This window comes from Apodemus sylvaticus, chromosome 5 (genome assembly GCF_947179515.1).
Source record: "Apodemus sylvaticus chromosome 5, mApoSyl1.1, whole genome shotgun sequence".
NCBI lineage: Eukaryota > Metazoa > Chordata > Mammalia > Rodentia > Muridae > Apodemus > Apodemus sylvaticus.
In genome coordinates, this window is record NC_067476.1 from 25,132,169 (window position 1) to 25,139,878 (window position 7,710).

The following is a 7,710-nucleotide window of genomic DNA, read 5'->3' on the forward strand; positions in this document are numbered from 1 at the left end:
AAATGCAAAATGCAAAAAGCTTGTATCCCAGAACATCCAGGAAATCCAGGACACAATGAAAAGACCAAACCTAAGGATTATAGGTATAGATGAGAGTAAAGATTTACAACTGAAAGGGACAGCAAATATCTTCAACAAAATTATGGAAGAAAACTTTCCCAACTTAAAGAGAGAGATGCCCATGAATATACAAGAAGCCTACAGAACTCCAAACAGACTGGACCTGAGCAGAAATACCTTTCGTCACATAATAATCAAAACCCCAAATGCACTAAACAAAGAAAGAATATTAAAGGTAGTAAGAGAAAAAGGCCAAGTAACATATAAAGGAAGACCTATCAGAATCACACCGGACTTCTCACCAGAGACCATGAAAGCTAGAAAATCCTGGGCAGATCTAATGCAGACTCTAAGAGAACACAAATGTCAGTAAAGACTACTATACCCAGCAAAACTCTCAATCACAATAGATGGAGAAACCAAGCTATTCCATGACAAAACCAAATTTACACAATATCTTTCTACAAACCCAGCTCTAGAAAGAATAATAGAAGGAAAACTCCAATACAAGGAGGGAAACTACACCCTGGAAAAAGCAAGATAGTTACCTTCTTTCATCAAACCCAAAAGAAGATAACCACTCAAATATAAAAATAACATCAAAATTGACAGGAAGTGTGACCTCAAGCAATACTACAGAGCAATAGTGTTAAAAACTGCATGGTATTGGTACAGTGACAGGCAGGAGGATCAATGGAACAGGATTGAAGATCCAGAAATGAACCCACACACCTATGGCCACTTGATCCTCGACAAAGGGGCTGAAAACATCCAATGGAAAAAAAGATAGCCTTTTCAACAAATGGTGCTGGTTCAACTGGAGGTCAGCATGCAGAAGAATGCAAATTGATCCATCCTTGTCTCCTTGTACTAAGCTCAAATCCAAATGGATCAAGGACCTCCACATAAAGCCAGACACTCTGAAGTTAATAGAAAAGAAACTGGGGAAGACCCTTGAGAACATCGGTACAGGGAGAAAGTTTCTGAACAGAACACCAATAGCATATGCTCTAAGATCAAGAATTGACAAATGGGACCTCATAAAATTACAAAGTTTCTGTAAGGCAAAGGACACCATCAAGAGGACAAATAGGAAACCAACAAATTGGGAAAAGATCTTCACCAATCCTACATCAGATAGAGGGCTAATATCCAATATATATAAAGAACTCAAGAAGTTAGACTCCAGAAAACCAAACAACCCTATTTAAAAATGGGGTACAGAGTTAAACAAAGAATTCTCACCTGAAGAACTTCGGATGGCAGAGAAGCATCTTAAAAAATGCTCAACTTCATTAGTCATTAGGGAAATGCAAATCAAAACAACCCTGAGATTTTACCTTACACCAGTCAGAATGGCTAAGATTAAAAGTTCAGGAGATAGCAGGTTTTGGAGAGGGTGTGGAGAAAGAGGAACACTCCTCCACTGCTGGTGGGGTTGCAAATTGGTACAACCACTCTGGAAAGCAGTCTGGCGGTTCCTCCGAAAACTGGGCACCTCACTTCCAGAAGATCCTGCTATACCACTCCTGGGCATATACCCAGAGGATTCCCCACCATGTAATAAGGATATATGCTCTACTATGTTCATAGCAGCCCTATTTATAATTGCCAGATGCTTGAAAGAACCCAGGTATCCCTCAACAGAAGAGTGGATGCAAAAAATGTGGTATATCTACACAATGGAGTACTATTCAGCCATTAGAAACAATGAATTCATGAAATTCTTAGGCAAATGGATGGAGCTAGAGAACATCATACTAAGTGAGGTAACCCAGACTCAAAAGGTGAATCATGGTATGTACTCACTAATAAGTGGATATTAACCTAGAAAACTGGAATACCCAAAACATAATCTACACATCAAATGAGGTACAGGAAGAAAGGAAGAGTGGCCCCTTGTTCTGGAAAGACTCAGTGAAGCAGTATTCAGCAAAACCAGAACGGGGAATTGGGAAGGGGTAAGTGGGAGGACAGGGGTGAGAAGCAGGCTTACGGGACTTTCTGGGAGTGGGGGGGCTAGGAAAGGGGAAATCATTTGAAATGTAAATAAAAAATATATCGAATAAAAAAATAAGTTAAAAAATGACAGGAAGTAATAATCACTATTCCTTAATAACTCTTAACATCAATGGACTCAATTCCCCAATAAAAAGACATAGACTAACAGACTGGATAAGGAAACAGGACCCTACATTTTGCTGCATACAGGAGACACACCTCAATGTCAAAGACAAAAACTACCTTAGAGGAAAAGGCTGGAAGACAGTTTTACAAGCCAATGGTCTCTGAAAACAAGTCGTAGTAGCCATTCTAAGATCAGATAAAATTGACTTTCAACCTAAAGTCATCAAAAGAGACACAGAAGGACACTTCTTGCTGGTCAAAGAAAAAATCCACCAAGAAGAACTTTCAATTCTGAACATTATGCACCAAATGCAAGGGCACCCTCATTCGTAAAAGAAACTTTACTAAAGCTCAAAGGACACATTGCACCTAACACAATAATTGTGGGTGACTTCAACACTCCACTCTTCTCAATCAACTGATCAGGAAAACAGAAACTAAACATGGACACAGTAAAACTAATTGAAGCTTTGGATCAATTGGATTTGACTGACATTTATAAAACATTTCACCCTAAAGCAACAATAGCAACAAAACCAACAGAAAGCCCATATACACATAGAGTATTAACAACATTCTACTCAATGACACCTTGGCCAAAGAAGAAATAAAGAAAGAAATCAGAGACTTTTTAGAATTTAATGAAAATGAAGGCACAACATACCCAAATCTTTGGGACACAATGAAAGCAGTGCTAAGAGGAAAACTCATAGCCCTGAGTGCCTACAAAAAGAAAATGGAGAGAGCATACACTAGCAGCTTAATGACACTCCTGAAAGCCCTAGAACAAAAAGAAGCCAATTCACCCAGGAGGAGTAGAAGACAGGAAATCATCAAACTCAGGGCTGAAATCAATCAAGTGGAAGCAAAGAGAACCATACAAAGAATCAATGAATCCAGGAGCTGGTTCTTTGAGAAAATCAACAAGATAGATAAACCCTTAGCCAGAATGACCAAAGGGCACAGAGAAAGTATCCAAATTAACAAAATTAGAAATGAAAAGGGGGATATAACAACAGAAACTGAGGAAATCCAAAAAATCATCAGATCCTACTACAAAAGCCTATACTCAACACAATTGGAGAATCTGGAGGAAATGGACAATTTCCTAGACAGATACCAAATACCAAAATTAAATCAGGACCAAATAGATCATCTAAACACTCTATAACCCCTAAAGAAATAGAAGGGGTCATAGAAAGACTTAAAACCAAAAAAAGCACAGGACCAGATGGTTTCAGTGCAGAATTCTATCAGACCTTCAAAGAAGACCTAACACCAATACTCTTCAAACTATTCCACAAAATAGAAACAGAAGGAACCCTACCCAATTCCTTCTATGAAGCCACAATTACGCTGATACCAAAACCACACAAAGATCCAACAAAGAAAGAAAACTTCAGACCAATCTCCCTTATGAACAACGATGCAAAAATACTCAATAAAATTCTTGCCAACCCAATCCAAGAACACATCAAAACGATCATCCACCATGATCAAGTAGGCTTTATCCCAGGGATGCAGGGTTGGTTCAATATACAGAAATCCATCAATGTAATCCACTACATAAACAAATTCAAAGAAAAAAACCCACATGGTCATTTCATTAGATGCTGAAAAAGCATTTGACAAAATTCAGCATCCTTTCATGCTTAAAGTCTTGGAAAGAACAGGAATTCAAGGCCCATACCTAAACATCGTTAAAGCAATATACAGCAAACCGGTAGCCAGCATCAAACTAAACGGAGAGAAACTTGAAGCAATCCCACTAAATCAGGGACTATAACAGGGCTGCCCAATTTCTCCTTATCTTTTCAATATTGTACTTGAGGTACTAGCTCGGGCAATTAGACTACATAAGGAGGTCAAAGGGTTACAAATTGGAAAGGAAGAAGTCAAACTATCATTATTTGCAGATGATATGATAGTCTACCTAAGTGACCCAAAATACTCCACTAGAGAACTCCTACAGCTGATAAACAACTTCAGCAAAGTGGCAGGTTATAAAATCAACTCAAGCAAATCAGTGGCCTTCCTATACTCAAAGGATAAGCAGGCTGAGAAAGAAATTAGGGAACTGACACCCTTCACAATAGCCACAAACAGTAGAAAGTACCTTGGGGTGACTCTTACCAAACATGTTAAAGGTCTGTATGACAAGAACTTCAAGTCTATGAAGAAGGAAATGGAAGAAGACCTCAAAAAATGGAAAAACCTCCCATGCTCATGAATCAGCAGGATTAATATAGTTAAAATGGCCATTTTGGCAAAAGCAATATACAGATTCAATGCAATACCCATCAAAATCCCAACTCAATTCTTCACAGAATTAGAAAGAGCAATCCTCAAATTCATCTGGAATAACAAAAAACCCAGGATAGCTAAAACTATTCTCAACAATAAAAGAAATTCTGGGGGTATCAGTATCCCTGACCTCAAGCAATACTACAGAGCAATAGTGTTAAAAACTGCATGGTATTGGTACAGTGATAAGAAGGCAGATCAATGGAACAGGATTGAAGATCCAGAAATGAACCCACACACCTATGGCCACTTGATCCTCTACAAAGGGGCAGAAAACATCCAATGGAAAAAAGATAGCCTTTTCAACAAATGGTGCTGGTTCAACTGGAGGTCAGCATGCAGAAGAATGGGAATTGATCCATCCTTGTCTCCTTGTACTAAGCTGAACTCCAAATGGTTCAAGGACCTCCACATAAAGCCAGACACTCTAAGCTAATAGAAAAGAAACTGGGGAAGACCCTTGAGGACATCGGTACAGGGAGAAAGTTTCTGAACAGAACACCAATAGCCTATGCTCTAAGATCAAGAATTGACAAATGAGACCTCATAAAATTACAAAGTTTCTGTAAGGCAAAGGACACCATCAAAAGGGCAAATCGGCAACCAACAAATTGGGAAAAGATCTCCACTAACCCTACATTAGATAGAGGGCTGATATCCAATATATATAAAGAACTCAATAAGTTAGACTCCAGAAAACCAAATAACCCTATTAAAAAATGGGGTGCTGAGTTAAACAAAGAATTTTCACCTGAAGAACTTCGGATGGTGGAGAAGCATCTTAAAAAATGCTCAACTTCATTAGTCATTAGGGAAATGCAAATCAAAACAACCCTGAGATTTTACCTTATACCAGTTAGAATGGCTAAGATTAAAAATTCATGAGACAGTAGGTGTTGGGATGATGTGAAAAAAGAGGAACACCCCTCCATTGCTGGTGGGGTTGCAAATTGTTACAACCACTCTGGAAATCAGTCTGGCGGTTCCTCTGAAAACTGGGCACCTCACTTCTGGAAGATCCTGCTATACCACTCCTGGGCATATACCCAGAGGATTCCCCAGCATGTAATAAGGATACATGCTCCATTATGTTCATAGCAGCCCTATTTATAATTGCCAGAAGCTGGAAAGAACCCAGGTATCCATCAACCTGAGTGGATGCAAAAAATGTGGTATATCTACACAATGGAGTACTATTCAGCCATTAGAAACAATGAATTCATGAAATTCTTAGACAAATGGATGGAGCTGGAGAACATCATACTAAGTGAGATAACCCAGTCTCAAAAGATCAATCATGGGCTACCATGACAAAATGCCATATACAGGACAACTTAAACAACAGAAGTTTATTTTCTCCTAGTTCTAGGTGCCAGAAATCTGACCTCAAGAAGTCAGCAGGTTTAGTTTCTTCTGGTGCCACTTGTCTTGGTCCCGCTGTAACTTTCTCACTGTGTATTCCCCTGGTTACCCACTGGCCTGATATTTCTGTCCTGCCTTCTCTTCTTTATATTTATTAGAGCTCATCTCTACAATCTCATTTTACTTACTCCTTTAAGGGCTCCAGACACAGTCACATTAATGAATACTAGGGCTAAGGACTTCAACAGAAATTTTAGAAAGCCATAATTTAATTCTGTCTCTAATACAATAGCAACTACAGTGTCTCTAGGAGTGGAAGTTCAGCCTCTATGTGAAGAAGATGAGAGAGAGAGAGAGAGAGAGAGAGAGAGAGAGAGAGAGAGAGAGAGAGAGAGAGAGAGAGAGAGAGAGAGAGAGAAACTAGATAAACTAGTCCTTCTTCTCAAAAGTTATCTCCCACTAATATGCGACCTGGAAATATTTCACGAGATAGTTAATGCCAGTGTTTTCTATAAGTGCTCCTCTGAACATTTCCAAATGTTTTCACTCAGAAAGCTTTCAGCTTTATAGCATCGTGTGTCTACAACTGACCACAAAGCTTTCCATGCTGTGATTATGATGATTCATAGAATTTCTTAACATTAAGTAAGGCTAAGTTATAGTTTATATTGGTTGCTGTTTGAAGGATATGTTGCATCTCACTTCTAAAACTGCCTGTGTATTAATTATGACCATTGTGTTGCAGGTTTGCTCATTGACTGATTACTGTTCTATAATTATGGAGAAAACTTTGTTTTGATTTATTTTTAAGTGGTTTTTTTTGCATTACCAAATTAGCATAGTAATTAGTATCCTGAGTATATTGTTTCCATATAAAATCTTGGAATATGAGGCACAGGCTTATACTGGTTGATAAGCTGAAAGAAAGAAGACAAAAATTGGGAATGGAAAAAAATCCCTGGAGATCTATATCATATAGTGATATATATTTGGTAAAATTGTATATAACAACCTGGAAGGCAGATATATCAAGCCTGCCAATTTAGAAAAAGCCTTTAGAGAGAGCCGGAATATTTGTGTTTCTTTTTCATTGCATTTAACAAGATGGCAAGAAGAAAAAACCATGGTGAAGGCCAGGCTGATTTCTAGCATTGCTACTGATGATGCAAAGTCTAGTGTTTCTGTACTCTAAAACCTCAGAAGGAGACTGAAACAAGACAAAACAAAACAACACCACCATGAAAAATCCAACCCATTCATGGTTCTCCAAATTTCAATTAATACTTTTCACAATGACATTGACTCAGTGTAATTGACAAGACAAAATTAAAGGGGACACAAGCTCTCCAGAGTGAGTGAGTGATATATTCTGAAGCCTTCTTCCCAGTCAAACAGCTTTCAGATGAAATCAAACTGAAGAAAAACCAACCAAGATGAGTGCAAAAGTCCTATGGATATAATGTAAATTAAATGTATTTCTCTAAAAAATAAATCAACTCCATTTGAATAAAGTGCAGGAAAATCTGTGATATGTAAGCCAAGAATTACAGCTTCCCTTTGGTCCCCCCACTCCCTGCTCCGCTCAGGAGTGACGTAGGCATGAATGCTGCATCTTTCCTTTTTCACTTGTAGAGAAAGGACAGGGGCTTTCTTCCCATCCTGTTGCAGTGACTTTATTTGAGGCTGCATTCTGAGCAGATGTGGCTAAGAGGCTCAGACCCCCATTTGTGCAGCTCCCAATGATGTCATGGAGATCCACCTGTTAAGAACTCTGGAATTGTAGCCTCTTCCCCATGGTTATTTCTTCTTGCCATCTTGCTAAACGCAATGAAAAAGAAACACAAATATTCTGGCTCT